This window comes from Nanorana parkeri, unplaced genomic scaffold, assembly GCF_000935625.1.
Source record: "Nanorana parkeri isolate BGI_ZX_2015 unplaced genomic scaffold, ASM93562v1 scaffold1123, whole genome shotgun sequence".
NCBI classification, from domain to species: Eukaryota; Metazoa; Chordata; class Amphibia; order Anura; family Dicroglossidae; genus Nanorana; species Nanorana parkeri.
In genome coordinates this window covers 289,591-310,530 of record NW_017307391.1, presented here as the reverse complement: position 1 = coordinate 310,530, position 20,940 = coordinate 289,591, and the positions used below count along the sequence as shown (strand labels likewise).

Below are 20,940 nucleotides of genomic sequence, written 5' to 3'. Positions count from 1 at the left end.
GTGGAGCTCCCGCTCCAGGTCCACCACTGCTAAAAGGTCTGACCTGAGTTGCAGCCGGCCCAATGGCAATACAGGCTGGCCACGGCTAGGCAGCTGCATCCCTCTATTCCGGCATTATAGAGGGCCCTCTGATATGCCTGAGCAGAGAGCCACATCTGCTGAGGTGTAACGTTCGTGGCGGCACGGTCCGACGTCCTTCTGCGCAGGCGCGCCACAGGACTCCGGCTTCCCTGTCTAGGAGAGACAGCAGCAGGGCAGCCACGTCACAGGGCTCCTCCTCCCTTCACACGAGCCACCGGCTTAAAGCTGCGGTTCACTAATTGATTGGCGTCCTACTAACGAATGTGGCAGGACGCTGATTAACACAGTGTCCCCTCACCTCCTACTCGGACCCCGGAGCAACCAGAAGCATCCACGCGCTGTGGACCTGTAGATGCCGGGATCGATCACCTCTGTTGCCAAACGCAAGTACCTGGGTCTCCCTGGATAGGACCCCAGGAACAGCGAACACTGCTTATACCATAGCCAAGGCTAATAGATCATTGATTGTGCTTATGCTTGTATCCATTGCATGGACTCTGCTAATACCATAGCCAAGGCTAATATATCATTGATTGTGCTTATGCTCGTATCCATTGCATAGACTCTGCTTATACCATAACCAAGTGCTTGTATATCATTGAATAAGCTCATCCTCTTGTCAATTGCATGAACTCTGCTTACACCATAGCCAGGGGGCTTATATATCATTGATTGTGCTTAAGCTTGTATCCACTGCATGGACTCTGCTTATACCATAGTCAGGTGCTTGTATCATTGTTTTGCATTTACCCTCATATCCAGTTACATGAACTCTGCTTAAGACATAGCCAAGTGTTTATATCCTTGATCGTGCTTATCCTGATATTCATTGCTTTAATTCTGCCTAGGCCACTGCCATGTGGTGAATTCATTGATGTAGCTCATGCCCATACTTCATTGCCTTAACTAACCATTGTTGACCATCGTCTCAACTACTAGCAACATCACCCCCAAACAACGCACGGGGTATGATGTAAAGCAGCACTCTCGCCGCCTTACTCTATTCAGAGGCATAAGAGACCTAGCTGCATACTGAACCCAATCCATCCTCCGCTGTTGCGATCCATGGGTACACCTCCCCTGAGATGGGACGTTACATGAGGCTTCAGCCGCCAGCCTTACTGACCACCTGTAGCCCGCACTGACCACCTAAAGCCTGCACTGACTGCCTGGAGCCCATACTGACCACCTGAGAGCCCATACTTATCACCTGTAGCCCTCACTGACCACTTGTAGCCCACACTGACCACCTGAAGCCCGCACTGACCACCTGAAGCCCGCACTGACCACCTGAAGCCCGCACTGACCACCTGAAGCCCGCACTGACCACCTGAAGCCCGCACTGACCATATGAAGCTAAAGATGCAGCTATTATAGAAAAAAAATAATTGTAGAAAAGTTGAAATCAGACAAAATTCCCTTATCTGGCTGTAGATGCCATGCTATGATAATGAAGCTGTCATGGCTTGACCAATGTCTGGAGTTCAAAAAAGAATCTGCAGTATAAATCATAGAGCTTTATTCTGAATTGTGACAATCACAGCTTGAATTTGGCAGGTGTGCTTCTGCAAAACAAGATCCAGTTGTGACATTTTTTGGTACTATAGAAAGCATTTATTGTTTTTTTTTATCCGCGTTCAACTTTTCATTGGGGAGCGTTGAGAAATGGTTTTTTTTTTTTTTTTTAAACGGTGAAACATGAATCAGAAACATGGGAACAGGATACCCATCACGGGCAAGTGAGGAGAGATACGCCTCTGCAAAACTTAACCCTATCCCATTGGCGTAAGAACTGGCATAAAGTAGGGTCCAAGATGAGTGGACTGGAAGAGGGCAGCAGCTACAACAATTTGCATAGGGGAGACATCCACAACATTCAAGCAGCCCCAGAGAGGCATCTCCCGGGTAGCGTGCAAATAGGTTAAGGGGGCAATCTGCGATGCCACAAAATTATTAATTAAATTAGGGACCCCCTGCCATCCTGTCTATGTAGCGTGGATGCAGCCACTCGCGGATGCGCCCGACCCCGAACAAATGTTAGTATCTTATGTGGCTCTATCCGGACTTGGTACCGCCAGAGGCAGAGTGCGAAAGTAATATCGCAACTTTGGCAGATAACACATCTTCACAGCATGCACACTACCAACCCAGGAGAGAGGAATTAACCTCCATTTATCCAGTAACTTAAAAAGTTTGCAAAAAAGAGGCACTCTATACAAGGAAGAATAATCAGCCACTAAGTGTATTCCCAAATACGGTAACCTATGGGGCCACGAAAAGCAATAGTTAGCTTGAATACTCGCCAAAGCATCAGGATCCAAGCAAACATTCAAGGCCTTAGATTTCTCATGATTAACATGTAGGCCTGAGATAACTGCAAAGCCGAAAAGACAAGAGAACAAATTAGGCAAATATACTGTATGTGGGGGTTAGAAAGAAACAACAAGATGTCTTCCGCAAAGAGCATTATTTTATGGGGGGTGTCGGCAATCTCCACTCCCCTTATATCGGGGGAAGAGCGAATGGCAATCGGTAGATACTCTAACGGCAAAACAAAAAGTATGGGAGAGAGCATCCCTGCCTAGTTCCCCGATGGATCGAAAAAGAAATCCGAAGAAAAACTGCTATAGCGAACCTGTGCTTCTTTGGGGCAGGAATAGAGAGCAGAGACCCACTGGAGGAACTGATCTGGAAAGCCCCACTTCTCAAGAGCAAAAAAATTAATATTGCCACAATAGAGTATCAAATGCCTTCCTAACATCTAACGATAAAAGCATAGATTGGGAGAACAGGCTTTCACTGTGTGAAGGAGCTGAATAACACTGTGAATACTATCACCAGCCTGGCGTCTAGGGAAAAATCCCACCTGATCTCTATGTATCAATAGGCCTAGAAACTGGTTCAGCCTGTTAGCCAGGATCTTAGCAAGAATTTTAATGTTGACATTTAACAGGGAGATCGGTCTATAGTTTTCCCAGGCATGGGGATCAGTATGCGGTTTGGGCAACATCACAATGCTCGCAGCTAGCATAACAAGAGAGAGGGAATGACCATTCTTAATTGTGTTTGAAAAGATCCACCAGATGCGGGGCCAAGTGATCAACACGTTTTTTTATAAAACAAGACAGAATAGCCGTCCGTTCCAGGCTTCTTACCTGACTTCAAAGATTTAATAGCGGCAGTCACCTCTAGTGTAATATCCTGATCCATAAGGCTTGCCTGTTCAGAAGACGCGCAAGGCACTGAAATGTTATTAAAAAATCTCTGTGCCATGTCGTCCGAAAAGGAGCCTGAATCAGCATATAACTGAGACAGACGGAAACGAAACTCCTCTATCGAGCAGGTTGCTGATATGGGCACGTTGCCGAGTTTTAAGAGCGATGGGAGTAAATGTTTGTTCCACACAACGAAGGCGGCAGGCCAGCATAGAGCCAGACTTATTACTTAAAGCATAACATTTTTGCTTGGACCACCCCTGTTGGCGCTCCCCAACGTCAGTCATGCATAAATTAAGCTTGGCTCTAATCCTATCCAGGTCCGTCCTAAGGAAGGAAGTAGGAGTCTGCTTAAAGGCTTGAGAAACACAAACTATTTCTGTTCCAACTCCCCGCAACGCTCATCACGCTCTTTCCATTTTCGAGATGCAATAAAGAACCACATTAAAAGCTTCCCAAACCACTAGAATAGGGGGACCCGAATCCCTATTGATGCAAAAGTATTCCATTATCATCTCCTGTTGCAGCAAAAGCATAATATCGGCATGAGACAACGGAGTCGTTAAGTAGCCAGCCAGATGCCTGATGATGGCAGCCCAAGGAAGCACAAGCTAAAAGCACTGGGTCATGGTCCGACCAGGGAACAGTCAAAACCGTAGCGTCTGTCACTGCAGGAAGGAAATTGCTTGGGATCAGGACGTGATAAATTCCGGAGAATGTATTGTGCTAAGTGGAATAGTAAGTATAATCACGTGTGTATGGGTGTAACACTCTTCAAGCATCAACAAGCCCAGCTGTCTCTAACAGTTGTTGAAACTTACGAATATGTCAGAGGAGTTGCAGAGGATCGATCTAGACCAGGGGCGCCCACTATTTTTCGTCTGGAGATCTACTTTTCAAATGACGAGCTCATTGAGATCTACCAACGAAAAAACACCTGCAATCAGGGGCGGGAGGGGGCGTGGCGGTGCATTGAAGTCAATGGCACCGCAGCCAGGCTCCGCAGGCAGGCCCCTCGCCCACAGTGCGATCGCCTGCATTAGTGCCTGTGTTCCAGTCCAGTGCGATCCGCAAAAATGCTGCAAGTACTATTTTTGCAGATCGCACTGGACCGTCCGCTGGGGAGAGCAGCAGGGATCCAGAGAAGCGGCGGGAGGAGAGGACATGGCGATCTACCAGTGATCGCTACGCGATCGACTGGTAGATCGCGATCGACCTTGTGGGCACCCCTGATCTAGACCATGGTTAAACACCACATTTGAATCCCCGCAGAAAAACATGACACCTCGTTGATGATGATCAAGAAGCTCCATGAGGTTGGATACATTGGGAGCATAATGAGTCAAAAACGTAACTTGAGCCTTGCAGAGTGCCCTGAAGCAAAAGATATCTACCTTGTGGATCAGCAATTTGCTTTGTACATTGAAAACCCAGACCTTTCCAAAAGGCAATCCACTCTACTCTTTGCCTAGAAGTTGCGGAGGCCAAGAACACCTGGGGATAAGATTAAGAAAAATATTTAGGAGAATGGAAATCGGAGAAATTTGTTTCTTGGAAGCATGCCACGTCAATGCATCGTGTACGCAAATAGTTAAAAGCTACTCGTATCTTAGGCAGGGAGTTTGGGCCCTGAACATTGAGTTAATATATTAATCGATTTCTTACTAGGTGTGCTGTATGCTCAAATGTAGTAATGATGGCAAGATCCAGACAATAAGAACAGGAAGCGCTAAAAAAATCAGTATCTTCACTCTGGACCCCATGAAGAGAAAGGGACAAGAGAAAAAAAAGGTAACATCAACCACAAAATAGGAAAAAGCAGACAAATACAGAAAAAAACTGAAAAGTAGAGGTAGACAATAAAAAAAGACAAAGACAAAACGACAACAAAAAAACAATACAAAGCGTAACCAATGTCCCAAAAAGTACAAACTATACCAAGGGAAGGGCCCGCCAAAAAATAGGAGGGATGTTCCCAAGGCACAGGGGACAGCATGCAACCCAATTGGACCTTAATATCAGATAATAGTAATAGAATCCATGTTTAGAAAAAAATGTCATAATGAATACTAGGCAGTGATAATCGAGGACACAAAGGGGAGGAGGAAGGGAAAAATAGGGAAGGGGGAGGGGGAAGAAGGAGGGGGAGAAAAAAAAGGGGGGTGAACATATAAAGTACATTTTACCTCCCAGCCATCTACTCCAATCCCCAGGCTGTCCCTTGCTTCGAGAGGAGGCAGTAGTGGTGGAAGCGTTTCCGCAATAGTACTTAATGTTCAAAGCAGACATATGAGCAACACTCACAATATGCATAACTAAGACAAATGAAAAAAAAAAGACCAATGTCCCAAAAAGGATAAACAATAACAAAGTTAAGTGCCTGCCCAAAAATAGGAGGGCCATTCCCGAGGCACAGGGGACAGCATGCAACCCAATTGGACCCCAATGTCATAAAACATAAAACGGTATCCATGGATAGAAAAAAGGCACAATGAATAATGAATACCAGGCAATGTTAATTAAGGACATCAGGGGGAAGAGGGGAGGAAGGAGGGGGATTAGGGGGGGGATTAAGGGGGGAGGAGGGCAAAAACATTTAAACCATAAGTTTGTGACAATGGAGGCATTATTGGTGGAAGTACAGCCGCATAAGTACAAAGCATATAGTGTATAAAGCAGGCAGATAATCAACACATACAATATGCATGGCCAAGGGGGAAGGCAAAAACAGGTACTTCAAAAAAAGACATAAAAAAAGCTACAAAACAAAATCCCGATACAGAAGTCTCATGTAGTAGCAAAGCGCCAATAGGCGCATCAGGAGAGAGACACTAAGGCTCTTCGGGTAGGCAAGCATACCAGCCCGCATCCAGAGAAACAACCAGGTATGGCAGACATGGCCATCAGCCTAGTCCTGTGTGTGGGAAAACTTGAGAGCTCAGGCGTTGCAAGGCAGAAGATCTTTGAGCCGGAGTAACTTTGGACAATGAAGCCTGAGACGATGAGTGGCCTGCCCGAGCAGGAGCACTCCCTGATGGTGAAGAAGGACTGGATTCCACAGGTAGCCATAGTCCCAACTTATGCTTGAACGAACCTCTTCTGGAGAACGCAAAACACATTACAATGAGTAAAGATCAAGCGGAACGGGTACCCCCATCTATAGTTGATCCCTTCAGCTTGCAGGATCAGCAGGTAGGGGCGCAAATTCCGCCTCTTGACAATAGTGATCGCGGCCACCTCCGAAAAGATCTTATAGGCATGACCCTGGAAAGTTAATTCTGGGGAGTCTCGAGCAACCTGCATAATATGATCTTGAGTGGCGTAGTAATGAAACTTAACAATAATGTACCTAGGGGGCCCATTAGCAAGCTTATGTGACAGGGCCCTATGGACTCTGTTCATTTCCAGCCGCTCCAGCGGGATGTCAGGCACCAGCTCCTGAAGTTTGGACTTGATGGACTAATGTCTTTATTCAACCTCAAATACTATGTAACTATGTAAGGCAGTCACCGAGCCACGTAGTTTTTCAATGCTTTCAGGCAAACCCTGAATTTGCGGCGTGCTCTGCAGATGCTCAATGCCGGTCTCATGGCCTCCAACACCGTGGTGGCGTCGTCCATCCGTCTTTCCAAATCATCGGTGTGGTGGCCAATATCTTTGAGTTCCTTGAGGAGCTCCGACGTAATCTGGTGGGAGGCCGTCGAAATTTCCTTGTGAACAATAACCCGCATTTGAGCAAGAATGGAAGTGTCCTGGTTTTGTTGCTCCCGATCAGGAGATGCATGAAAGAGATCTTGACTGGAGTCAACGGCAGAAAGGCGTGTGTCTTCCCCCTCACAGTCGCCTGGCGCCATATTGAAAACAGGGCGAAGTGTCTGCTTCTGGATGATGCGGGGCAAATATACAGTCCGTCACTACCAGGTATAAGCTTTTAAATCAGCTAATGTAAGCTAAAGACTGTCCGGGTGGAGCGGAGCAGTATCAAGACGCAGCCCGCTGCGCGCATGCGCCCCCCTAATCTTAATAATTCTAAAAATGTTATTTATTATATGAAACACCCCTCCAAGCGATGTGATAATGAATCCCCTAAGTAAATTGATATTAACTCTCTAACTCTCTTCTGGTGGTGTTAATCTATCTTAGGTATATATTGTAAGAATGTCACTGGTCTGTACTCTGGAATTTGCAGTATATGCAGATTTATTGCAGAGAAACATAAACTCTCTTTCAATAGGGTGTTTTCTCCATTTTAAACAAAACATCTTCCGGCAGCAGTAACACAATATAAAAAGGTCTACTCCAACTTAGAAGTAACAGTAGTTTCCCCCGACTGCTTCCTGGAGCGGCTATTCCAGCTTCCAGTACCCAAAAAGATGCATAAAGAACCACAATCTTTAACATACAATTCTTAGCCAGACCTTATCCCGCAGGTATTCATACGCTCTCCAGTCTTTGTCTGCATCCACCCAGTGCAGCCTGGGTCTCTCGCTCTCTCCCTCGCTCTCTCTCGCTAATAGAGAGAGGAGGTGTTCCTGTTGGGGCAATGCTTAACTCCGTCCTAGCCAGGGAAAGTTGCCCTTTTCAATCTCTCACTGACATAGACTGAGTCATATACCCTGTCACATATCCTCCCCCCAGCTTAACACAGAGGTGGGAAGCGGCCACCTCAGTAAACCCATGCACCCGAGACAGAGCATCTGCATTACTATGAAGGAGACCTGCCCTATGCCGCACCACAAAAGTAAAGGGTTGTCAGGACAAAAACCATCTTGTGACCCTAGCGTTCTTGTCCTTGTTGGTGTGCATCCATTTTAACGGAGCATGGTCCGTTACAAGCAGGGGCTGACTGGCAATTTTTAGCCCAGGGGGCAAGTACAACCCAGAGGCCCATGGTGCAGCCACTTGGCCCCCCTCCTGCTCTGCCTCTTCACCCGCCTTCTCCCCGTCCCTGTCTGCCACTTTTGCCATCCATGTAACAGTAGTGTGAATGTATTTATCGGTTTAGGAAATGTAAAGCACACTGGTAGTGTAGGGATGCCTCGTCAGGGCTGTGCGTGTGCATGACTGCTGCGACCCTGGTAGTTCTGCCACTAACTCAGAAATACATTGTACAGCATTGCAGAATGGCATTAGCTATAGAGAAATTGTTAGAGGGCCCCCTGCTGGGGCTTCCCGAGCACCTCCTTGAGGAGCAGGGCCGCGTCGGATGCAGGTGGCAGCGGGGGTCAAGGGGCCATTCGTGGTGGCATCAGAGAGGCCCGGGGGGCAATTGCCACCCTGCCCCCCGGCCCAGTCCGCCCCTGGTTACAAGGGTAAAGCGCCTGCCCAACAAATAGTAACGGAGTGTTTCTACTGCCCACTTAATCGCCATACACTCTTTTCCCACTGTGGCATAGCACTGTTCTTGAGGTAACAACTTCCGACTTAAATACAGAACAGGGTGTTGCTCATCACCCACATATTGGGACAAAACTGCACCCAGACCCACCTCTGAGGCATCGTTCTGGAGAAAAAAACTCCTTCCTAAAGTCGGGAGCCACAAGCACAGGTTGGGCACAAAGTGCTGCCCGCAGACCAGCAAAGGCTTTCTCAGCTTTGCTGTTCCACTTCACCGTGTTGGACTTCTGGCTTTAATGTCAGTAAAGGTTGGTTAGTGAGCGGAGCGGCCCTTGTAGCGAAGTGATGAATAAACCTCCGATAGTAGCCTTCAATTCCCAAAACGGCTCTGACCTGTTTTTTCCTCAGTGGTCTTTGCCAGCTCTGTATAACTCCTACCTTGCACATTATAGGTTTAACAAATGCTCTGCCAACCAGATAACCCAAGTATCTAGCCTCTGCTAAACCCAAGGCAAATTTAGAGGGGTTGGCAGTCAGTCCAGCTCTTCTAAATGTGTCCAACACTGCCTGCACTTTGCCCAGATGGCTTTGCCAGTCCTGGCTATGAATGATCACGTCATCCAAGTATGCAGCTGCATATTTGATGTGGGGCGTGAGCAATTTATCCATCAATCTTTGGAAAGTGGCTGGGCCTCCATGGAGGCCAAAAGGCATGATCCTGTACTGAAACAGGCCATCAGGAGTGGCAAAGGCTGTCTTCTCCCGGGCATGCTTTGTTAATGGGATCTGCCAATAACCATTTGTCAGGTCTAAAGTAGTGAAAAACCTGTCTTTGGCTAGTTGCCCTACTAGTTAATCCACCCTAGGCATGGGATAGGCGTCAAACTTGGACACCTCATTTAATTTCCTGAAGTCATTACAGAACCTGATAGACCCATCAGGTTTAGGTACTAGAACGATCGGGCTGGATCACTGGCTGTGAGAGACTCCTCTATCACTCCAAGCTCAAGCATTTTCCTGACTTCAGCCCTTACAGCTTCCCTTTTTGCCTCTGGAATGCTGTATGATTTTACCCTTACAGTAACCCCTGGTTCTGTAACAATTTCATGGGTAATCTCTCGGGTTTGTCAAGGGTTGGGGAGAAGGCATCTCTATTCTTCTCCACCAAGTGTCAAGCCTCCTCTATTTGCTCAGGTGTCAGCTCTGGAGAGATTGTCACTAAAGGTCTTGGAGACTGCGGATCAGGCTTTGTGTCACCCAGGTCCCTCTAGTCCTCCATGGCTTAAGAAGGTTTATGTGAAACACAGCTTCTTTCTTCCGGTGTCCTGGCTGACTAACTTTATAACTTACTGGGCTCACTTTTCCCAAAACCTCATAGGGTCCTTGCCACTGTGCTAGAAGTTTGCTTTCTGCAGTGGGTACTAGAATCATTACTCTGTCCCCTTTTCCAAACTGTCTGACTGTGGCTCTCTGGTCATAGTAGGACTTCTCCACACTCTGAGCTTGCTCCATATGCTGGCAAACAAGAGGAGCAATTTGAGTCATGCGCACCCGCACATCTTCAACATACTGGAGCACATTAGTCCCGGTTACTCCCTGCTCTTTCCAGGTTTCCTTTAGGACATCCAGTATACCCCTGGGGTGCCTGCCATATAAAACCTCAAATGGGAAGAAGCCCATGGAACTTTGGGGAATCTCCCAAACGGCAAACAGGTAAGGAAGCAACAAGTCCCAATCTTTCCTATCCCTGCTAACAACTATTCTCAATATCCCTTTTAGTATACTGTTAAGCCTTTCCACCAACTCGTCTGTCAGGGGGAGGTACACTGACGTTCTCAGGGTCTCTACGTTAAATAGCTGACACAACTCTTTCATAATACGGGAAATAAATGGTGTCCGTGGGCAACGTCTTTAGTATCCCCACCCGTGTAAACATCTGAACCAACTCTTTCACAATATTTTTAGCATTAGCCTTGCGTAGTGGGATGACCTCAGGGTATCTGTTGGCATAGTTGAGGATCAGAAGGATGTATTGGTGCCCCCGAGCTGTTTTCTCTAAGGTCTACTAGGTCCATGCCAATCCTCTCAAAAGAAACATAGACTATGGGGAGAGGTATGAGCGGGGCTCTCAACATCGGTCTTGGAGATGCCAGTTGGCATTCTGGGCAAGAAGTGGCTACTAAATTAACACAGCAGCACTGGATAATGAGGTGATTTGAAGGTAGATCAGGAGGGGAAAACATAGGCAAGGGAACAGTTGGTCTAGAGCAGGGGTCTCAAAGTACAGGCCCGTGGGCCAACTCCGGCCCGCGAGCCGGTACTATGTGGCCTGCAGCCAACTGACTAGTCGGGCACATGGTCACGGACCGCGTGCCCGACTTGTGGGAGCAGCTACATGGTCTGCATCTCTGTCCGGTGCAGACCGCAGATCTACTTCTGTCAGCTCTGGCCGGAGCTCTGTCAGTTCTGAGCTCCAGCCGAATGATTGATGATAGTAATATCTGCACTAGACCTTATTAATCACCACATGATAACCAGGGAATGATGGTGTGCCTCCTCCCTGCACAGATGCAAGGATTGTAGATATATGTAGATATATATATAATTATTACATTAAATACGTATCTGTATTTATTTTACTTGTACTCAGAGGTTTACAAAGAAAGTACAGGGACTTACAGTTGCTTTGACCTCTTCTTCTCCTGGTGATGGTGGGGGAGCAGCGAGGTTTCCTGCACATCCAGCCAGCTCCAGGTGCTCTCTCCCGCGCAGCAGAAGCCGGCCAAATGCGGTTCGGCAGTCTTTCTCTCCCACCAATGGCAGCTGAGGTGGGCGGAGGAAACTGCTGTGGCCGCCGAGGAGCCCAATCGAAGAGGGCACAGACAATGGCAATGGAGCTTCTTGTTCGCTTCTCCCCGCCGCCGCAGTCTTAAAGTCAGAGCAGTCTTAAAGAGGCCCCACTCCCAGTCCACATCTTTCGGACGTTATTAATCTGAGTTGCCCCACTCAGTATACCCGTTGCTTGCGGTCATATTGAGTGGGGCACTAAAATTAATAACGTGCTGGATTAGTCTGACCCAGGGGCGGACTGGTCCCGGGTGCAGGGTGGCAATTGCCCCCCAAGCCTCTCTGATACCTTTGCAAACGCCCCCCACCGCCGCCGTAAGCATTTACTCTCCCCTCTCGGCTGCTCTGCTGCTGCACCCTGCCCCCGGGCCTACTCCACCCCTGGGTCAGACTAATCCAGCATGTTATTAATATGAGTGCCCCACTCAATATGGCCGCAAGCGAGGGGCATACTGAGTGGGGCAACTCAGATTAATAACGTCCAAAAGATGTGGACTAGGACGGGGGCCTCTTTAAGACTGCTCTGATCACATTCACACTGCTGAGTGATCCCGCTCTCTCCTCCCGACCGCTGCAGCTTCACGAGGTGAGCACTCAGAGAGGCGGCGATCACACCTGTCAGCGTTCCCTCTCTCTCCTCCTGGCCGCTGCAGCTTCAGAGCGGCCTGGAGAAGAGAAGAGGGAGCGATAATGGGTGTGATCAGAGCCGCCTCTCTGAGGCTCTGGATGGAACACTACCGCCGCGGCAAGCGTTTACTTTTAATCTCTCTTCTCCTTCTCGGCCGCTCTGTAGCTGCAGCTGCCGAGAAAGAGAAGAGAGAACGGAAGCGAGCGATCGCCGCGGCGGTAGTGTCCCATCCCTGGTCCCGCCAGTGTCGCTGACATTCCACTCGACCCCCCCCGCAATTTTCACTCGACAATTGCGAGGGGGCGAGTGGAAATTTTGAGGCCTGGGTTAGGAGATCCCTGGGCAGTCATCCGGTCCATTTCTTTTAGCATCGCATGGTCTTTTTGTGCTTCAGTCAGAGCTCCAATCTGCAAAGCCAGGAGCCTGTTGGACTCTTGTTGCACTGCAGTTGAGGCAGCTTTCTGCCTGTTAGTCTCTTGCTGCACAGTGACAGCTTGTTCCAGGGCTTTCACAATATCCTCGATTTCTGGGGTCATCTACCTTTAAGGCCACTGTGAGAGATTGATTGGTACAACAATGAATCCGACTGCTGCCACCACTTGTAAGAAAGTCACTGGTCTGTACTCAGGAATTTGCAGTATATGCAGATTTATTGCAAATAAACATAAACAGTCTCTTTCAATAGGGTGTTTGCTCCATTTTAAACAAAACAGCTTCCGGCAGCAGTAACACAAAATAAAAAGGTCTACTCCAACTTAGGAGTTTAACAGTAGTTTCCCCGACCTACTTCCAGCTTCCAGTACAAAAAAAGATGCATAAAGAACCACAGTCTTAAACATACAATTTTTAGCCAGACCCTTATCCCACAGGTATTCAGACTCTCTCTAAAGTCGACAACTTTTTCAATAATCGATTATAATCGATTATGTCGATTAGTTGTTGCAGCCCTACTCTAGTCTGTGTCTGCATCCACCCAGTGCAGCCTGGGTCTCTTCCTGTTGGGGCAATGCTTAACTCCGTCCTAGCCAGGGAAAGGTGCCCTTTTCAATCTCTCACTGACGTACACCGAGTCATATACCCTGTCACAATATATATACTTCTGAATATTTTCTGCTCTATGATCAATATGGTGAGAGATTAATAGACTATAATACTTGAAGAATAATATTTTCTATATATTTGTATATGAATTTTTATAATTTTAGGATTAAATGAAGCATTGTGAGTTTTAAAAATATAAGATATTGGAAATGTTATTCACGAGCAGTATTAAAGATAGAAATGTGAATAGGATGACATCTAGTGGCTAACAGGTATTATAACACTTCAGTTAAGATTATGTCGAATTTCCAAAATAAAGAAGTAACACAGGAAGGTATGCTTGCCAACCCTAAGAGGAAGTCTAGTGACGAAACACGTCAAGGTGGGGCATACGATATCTACCTGTTTGATACACACTGCTACGAGGAGAGAGGAGTCAGATTTTACTTCTTTGAATTGTAAGTGTGCTTTGTTTTTTCAATACATCTTTAAGAAAATACTACACAATTTGAGATTTTGAAATCTTTCTTGCATTATATCATTTTGTATGGAGTGGAGGAAGAAGTTGATTATGCATACTGGAAGATTGGAAAGTTATTTGCTGTTAAGAGGATATATATAGGATATATATAGGAGGAGGAGAAGAGGAATTAAATCTTCCTTGAGATCCGAGAATAAGAATTTGTTCGCGAGACAACACGGAGAAGGGATACTATCTTGCTGACCTAAAACGTATATGGCTTATCCTGAATAAAGGTAGCCCTGGAAATCTGGTGAGTAAGATTGGAGACAATAAGGAGCATGTTGGTGATTGGGAAGATTCACATCACAATTGTTTTGAAGATTGAATCAGGGATTAAAGAAGAACTATGGGGTCAGGGCTTTTCCCCCATAGTTCTCCTTAGGGTAACGGGAGGACACAAACTAGCGTCCTCCCGTCACCCTAGGCTCAGTATACCGCAAGCTACAGCTCGCGGTATACTGAGACGCCGGAGCGGATCCCGACATCGATGTCGAGATCTGCCCAGCTGCGTGAGTGACAGCTGGCTCTGCCTATCTAGAGGCAGAGCCAGCTGTACCCGCCCCCTCCCCCGTCGTATCCGCCAGTCAGCGCAGGCAGATCGGAGCGGGGAGAGGGGAATCCAGCTCCCCATAGTTCTCCTTAGGGTAACGGGAGGACACAAACTAGCGTCCTCCCGTCACCCTAGGCTCAGTATACCGCAAGCTACAGCTCGCGGTATACTGAGACGCCGGAGCGGATCCCGACATCGATGTCGAGATCTGCCCAGCTGCGTGAGTGACAGCTGGCTCTGCCTATCTAGAGGCGGAGCCAGCTGTCCCCGCCCCCTCCCCGTCCGTTCCGCCAGTCAGCCCCCTCCCCTGTCCGTTCCGCCAGTCAGCGCTGGTGGATCGGAGCGGGGAGAGGGGAATCCAGCCCCTCCCCTGTCACGGCAGGGAGCCATGACAGGATGACAGGATCGAGAGGTGAGCCAACCCGGTATGTGTTCGCTCACCTCCCGATCTATTGAGCCGACCTGTGACAGTCTCATTGTCACAGGTCGGCTAGAACTATGAGGTGAGTGAAAAGCACTCACCTCATGGTTCGCCTTGAATGTTTTTAACACATGGGACTTTTGTATAGTGATCCAATATAATTGAGATCCACAGATGCATGTTTTATGTATATTTAGAAAATACAAATACTTATTTATAATTTTTAGTTGAGTGGAGCATAATAGGTATCGGCATGTTTTATAGTTACATAGTTAGTCAGGATAAAAAAAAGACACAAGCCCATCGAGTTCAACCTATAGGGTAAAAAAAGAATAGAAAAATCTAATTAAACAGAACCCTATGCGCACAGTTACCCACGGTTGACCCAGTGGAAGGCAATCAACTCCTATAAAACATGGTTCAGTTTGCCCCTTTGTCCTTTTGCAGTGACCTACTAAGTGAATACATTTTCACCAAGATCACTATATGGACCATCTATGTATGTTTACATGGTTATCATATCTCCCTTTAACCAGTTGACATCCGCGGTGTTAAACCCCCTTCCCATCCAGGCCATTTTTCAGTATTCAGCGCTGCGGTACTTTAACTGACATTTATTCCGTCATGCAGCGCTGTATGTGTACATTGAGCGGGTCTTTTCTGCCCGTGCGTGCCCGCTGCGCGCGCGCGCAGAAAAAAATTGCCGTCTGGAGACGGCAACCCGCAGATGCTGCAGTGCCGTCCGTCCGTTTTTTTACTACGGGCGGACGGCAAGAGGTTAATCACCTCTTCTGAAACAGCGTATTCAGGTCTGCTTGTAAGTTTGGAGACATCTATTGAGAAGTGTATTTAACTACATAGTGTGGTGTCCTCTGCAAACACAGACATTGTACTGTTAATCCCAAACTCTATATAACTTATAAATAGGTTAAACAGTAAGGTCCCAACATTGAACCTTGGGGTACACCACTAACAACCTTAGACCATTCAGAGTATGAATCATTATTCACCACTCTCTGAATATAGTCTTTAAGCCAGTATTCTATCCGATTACAGACTGAATATGCTAAGCCTACTGACCTTAACTTACACATTAGCCATCTGTGGGGAACTGTGTCAAATGCTATTGCAAAGTCCAAGTATCCACAGCCATTCCTTGGTCTAATTTATTGCTTCCTCATAAATAGTCCGAGTGTTTATTGGGGTTTTAACGGAGGGACGAAAATTGACGAATCCATCAGTCAAGCAGATTTGTTTCCCAACTTCTGTCTTTTGTGAATCCATTGTTGTGGAAATGTTATTAGGATGTGTTTTTAGTATATTGGATATGTGAATAATGTGATCATGTCTCTGTGTCAGGTTCCTTTGTGTAGTGTTTTGGCGGGAACTCCATTGCACATGGTTTTCCATTGTTAACTGGAGTGCACGGAATTCACATGCACTAACAGCTGAGAGCTGTGCACGTTGCACAGGCAAGGACATACACTCCCTTTTCTATTGTCTATTTAAATGTATACATGTGTCTCCTTGGCTGACTCTGTGTTATGTGAATATGTTGATGAACTGATTGGCTGTTAGGGCCACCTTTTGTCTGTTGTTACCCCTTTGTATGCTACAAATAAACAGATCTCAATGCATTAGATAGGACTATATACTGAGCATCCAACGTGATAACAGCTCATGTCTGTTTTTTACTTGGGACCGATGAGCTTGCTCGATCAAATTATACAAAGAGAGCTGAGAACTGTGCTTTTTAGCGCAGTGGATTTTAATGCGCAGGAGCTTATATTATTTCTATAACAAGCGCCCCTGATGTGATCGCACATTATAGGGGACAGGACCTCTTTAAAAGGGATTCAGATAGGACACCGGCACTCCAAATTAGTTGAAGAAACCGCCTTTTATTGACGTACGTGCAGCATATCACATAAGTGCGAAACCCTATAGGCGTGTGTAGCTCGCCCCGACCAACCAGCAGGCGGGGCGGAGCAGAACCTGTAGAGACAAGAACTTTGACAGATGATGCGCTGAAAATATGGGAGCCACGCCTACCTGAGACACAGGACGGTCCTAGAAACAAGCAGCCCAGTGCTTAGTAGGTATGCTTCTGCATTTACTTTGAACCGTTTTCAGGATGTCACAATTCCTTCTTACATTTACGTTGGTTTTAGAACAGACACACTAACATACACATTTAGAATGATTTGCCATAAGCCCGTTATTTCTCATAGAAAATTTTGGAATTCTGGCAGGATCATAACGTCATTGTGACATCATGGGGGGGGAGTGAAGTGCTGTGATTGGTTTTTAGAGTCATGCACTTGTGTATTTAAATGTGTGTTCATGCTTTTACTGTATCATGGGTTTTGCCTGAGGAAGGGGATCCTGCGTGACCCCAAAACGTTGCATTTATGTGATATGCTGCACGTACATCAGTAAAAGATGTTTTAATTATCTAATTTAGAGTGCCGGTGTCCTATCTGAATACCTGTACATGCAGGTGCCATCCATTAGTCACCGCAGCACTCGCCAGTTGTTTATGGACTGAGCGGTCAGGAGTGCGATGAGTTTATCCACTTTTGCTTGACTATGGCATTACCCATTTCTTGCACCCCTGAATAAGGTCCAACCTGAAAAAGATTATCTCTACACATTACATGACATCTACAGATCTGTACTATGCTCAACGATCAAATTATCCATGGAGGAACAAGCACGCTCTGCTACACTTGCCAATACAGGCGCATACAGCAATGAACAGATAGAGGCTATTTTGTTCCCTACGACACTGCAAAAGCCTTTGGCATGGATCCATCCTCGGACTTACTCAAAGAGATTAAGAGACTGAAAAAGAAACATATTGATTTAGAATTGCATGGTCAAACCTTGTCTGATTATTATAGAGCCAAGAAAATACCTAGAGGCTTTAGGATAACTAATCAGCCAACAATCGGTCCCACAAAAGAGAGTTCTGTGAGATGGTGTGAGGTGTCCACGCAGACATGCTGCTTGTCATCGAAGAAGTTAAAGTACAACTGTGTCAAGTTATCCGTGAGGTCACAGCATTGGAACTCACACTTAATGGACAAGGAGTGATTGGTGACTGACTTGAAAAAAGTTGACTCGGATGTTATAAAGTATACAGAACAACAAAGGCAGATTAAGAGGGATACATTTTGCCAAGTAACCCAGGATTACCAAGAAGGGGGCGTGCTCAATGAAGACAATGTCCTCATTGAGATGAAAGGCCGAAACCACCTTGGGTAAGAAGGGCGGCCGAGGACGCAGAACCACCTTGTCCCGATGCAGGACCAGCAACGGCGACGAACAAGTTAGAGCCGCCAACTCCGAAACCCTGCGGACGGAGGTGATCGCAACCAAAAAGGCCACCTTTTGAGACGGGGTCAGAAGCGGAATCTCCCACAAAAGGTTCGAAAGGGGATTCCTGCAAAGCCAGGATCCTGATCACAGAAGACAAACAAGGTGTAACACCTGGGTTTGAGTTGGGGTTGTGGATCGCAACTGCGGAGGCTACTCAGACGGAACCCTGGTTTCACTCCCAATCTTAACGGGGAGTTAGGGTTCAAGCATCACAGCCAAAAAAATAACAAGGTATAAAGTTTAGATAGGGATATTATTGCATATGCTCAATCTCAAAATAACAGTACCAGGAATCTGTATTGGTTAGGGATGACAAAAGAGTTGCAGGAGTGCTTGCAGCTATAATTAGAGTCAGTGGTGTAGTATCCCAACAGCCCAGTAGATGGAGCACAGGAGTTAGTCCAGGTTCCCAGTATACACAGCCAATATGGTAAAGTTGAAGTGCAGTATGCACAAGTACTTGCGGTTAGGTTGTAGCAAATAAGGTGCTGGGGGTCCAAGAGGATTCGGTCCAAGGATCGTGTAGCTGGCTGTAGTAGAGTAGGGGAGCTGTGGGGTCCCAGGAGACAGCAGGCGTTCAGTCTTCAATAGTGGAACGCCATACTGTCTCACTGGGGCGCTTATATAGGGCTAAGGGCTGGTGGAGGAGCCGCTGATCGAGGCGGCGCACTTCCGCGTCCCACGGTGGAACGCATCCGGCGTCCGAACCCGGAAGTGGATGTGTGCGCTCCACCCTGGGACGCAGACGGCCGGCGGCGAGAAGCGGCGGAATCCTGCACTACCTGGTCCCTTGGTGAGTGCTGACGGCGGTTGCCATTACAGAACCCCCTCCTCAAGGGAACACCTCCGGGGTTCCCCGTCTGAGACGGTCGATCTGGGTATCTGCAATGGAACTCCCGTACTAGTCGGGGGGCATGCACGTCTCCCGAGTCTTCCCAGGAGTCGTCCTGGGGTCCGTAACCCCTCCATCTGATCAGGTACTGGAGGAAGGAACCACATCTACGGGAGTCCAGGATCTTCTCCACTTCGTACTCCACCTCGCCTTGCACCTCAACCGGAGGAGCCGGAGGGGAACTCCTGTCTGGAAATGGGTTAGGCCGGAAGGGTTTAAGAAGAGAGACGTGGAACGAGGAGTGTATCCTCCAGTCCGGGGGTAGTACTAGGCGTACTGCATTGGCATTGATGATTTTTTCGATGGGGAATGATCCGACAAATAGGCGGTCGAGTTCCTTCGAGGGAACGTTGATTCGCAGGTTTCGGGGGGAAAGCCAGACCATATCGCCAGGTTGGTATGAAGGAGGCGCAGTCCTACAGGATAACAGCGTTTCTACTTCCCCTGCGCTGCCTCTAGGTTGGAGTGTAGAATCCCCGAGGTCCTTTTTAAGGTGGAGAGGTAGTCCTCCAAAGAGGAAACATGGCTAGGGAGGACAGAAGAGGGCAGGCTGTTCGGATGGAAGCCATAATTTGCATAAAAAGGAGATACACGGGTAGAAGTGCTGGTAGCATTGTTGTAAGCAAACTCAGCGAGTGGCAGTAACTGGGACCAGTCATCCTGGAGGTGGGTGCAATAGCACCTGAGATACTGCTCCAGGGATTGATTAACTCGCTCTGTTTGCCCGTTGGTCTGGGGGTGATAGGCAGTAGACATGCGATGGTCAATGTGTAGGGTCTTGCAGAGGGCCCTCCAGAACCTGGAAACAAACTGGCTTCCTCTGTCCGAGATGATCAGAGAGGGCAAGCCGTGTAGTTTGAGTATCTGAGTAACGAAGGTGTGTGCAGTCTCCGTTGAAGTTGGTAGTTTCTTTAAGGGGGAGAAATGAGCCATCTTTGTCAGCAAGTCCACCGTGACCATGATGGTGTTAGCTCCTTCTGATCTAGGGAGATCGACTATGAAGTCGAGAGAGATGGCCTCCCAGGGTCTGTTGGGGATTGGTAAGGAGGTTAAGAACCCAAATGGAGGTCTTCTAGAGTGTTTGCTGGTAGCGCAAATCTCGCAGGTGACCACGTAGTCGTGAACAGTTTTAGCCATCCCTGGCCACCAGAAATTTCTGTTGACTAGGTCTAGAGTTTTTGACACCCCTGGATGACCTGCCAAAGGCCTGTCATGGAGTTGTTTGACAACCAGGGTTTGTAGCAGAGGAGGCACGTAGAGCCTATCTTTGTTGAGGTATAGACCTTCAGGGTCTTGTCTAAGGCCACTGGGTTGAGGGGATACATCCTGGGCGATGTTTTGTTGGAGTAGCCATTTGAAGCCAGTAGTCAATCCGATGAATCTCTCAGGAGGGATAATTGAGAGAGGAGGATAACCAACAGTTCCGTCTTCCTTCATACGAGACAAGGAGTCGGCTTTCACGTTCTGCGGACCAGGCCGATAAGATATGTGAAAGTCGAATCTGTCAAAGAAGAGGCTCCAGCGAACCTGACGAGCGGACAAGGTTTTACATGCCTTCAAGAATTGTAGATTGCGATGATCCGTGAAGATGGTTATGGGGTGTCGGGCACCTTCTAGGAGATGCCTCCAGTTGGCCAGGGCATCTTTGATTGCCAGTAGTTCCTTCTGGGTAGTTTACTTCCGCGGGAGTTAGGGTCCTGGAGAAAAAGGCGACCAGGTGCAGAGGTGCAGAGGGAGAGGAGCGTTGGGAGAGTACCGCCCCTATGGCGAGGTGCGAAGCATCCACTTCCAGTATGAAATGGTATTCCGGATTAGGAAGCTGGAGGATTAGAGCCGAGGTGTATTTCCTCTTTAGAGTGTCAAAGGCTACTTGTGCTTCCTTTGACCAGAGAAAGGATGTTTTCGTACTAGTTAACCTTGTCAGTGGTTTCACCACAGCGGAGAAGTTTTTAATGAACTTGCGATAATAATAGTTTGAAAACCCGAGGAAGCGTTGGAGGGCCTTCCTGGATCGAGGGATAGGC

At 47.5% G+C, this 20,940-nt stretch overlaps 1 long non-coding RNA gene across 1 annotated transcript; it reads right to left on the bottom strand.

The window, feature by feature from the left end:
- Positions 1 to 7,461: 7,461 nt before the first annotated feature.
- LOC108796483 lies at positions 7,462 to 15,626 on the bottom strand. Its single transcript, XR_001941805.1, has 3 exons — positions 15,498 to 15,626; positions 8,781 to 8,784; positions 7,462 to 7,472 (listed from the first exon to the last, which is right to left on the bottom strand). It is a non-coding gene; the product is annotated as an uncharacterized LOC108796483 (long non-coding RNA).
- Between the last annotated feature and the right edge of the window lie 5,314 nt (positions 15,627 to 20,940).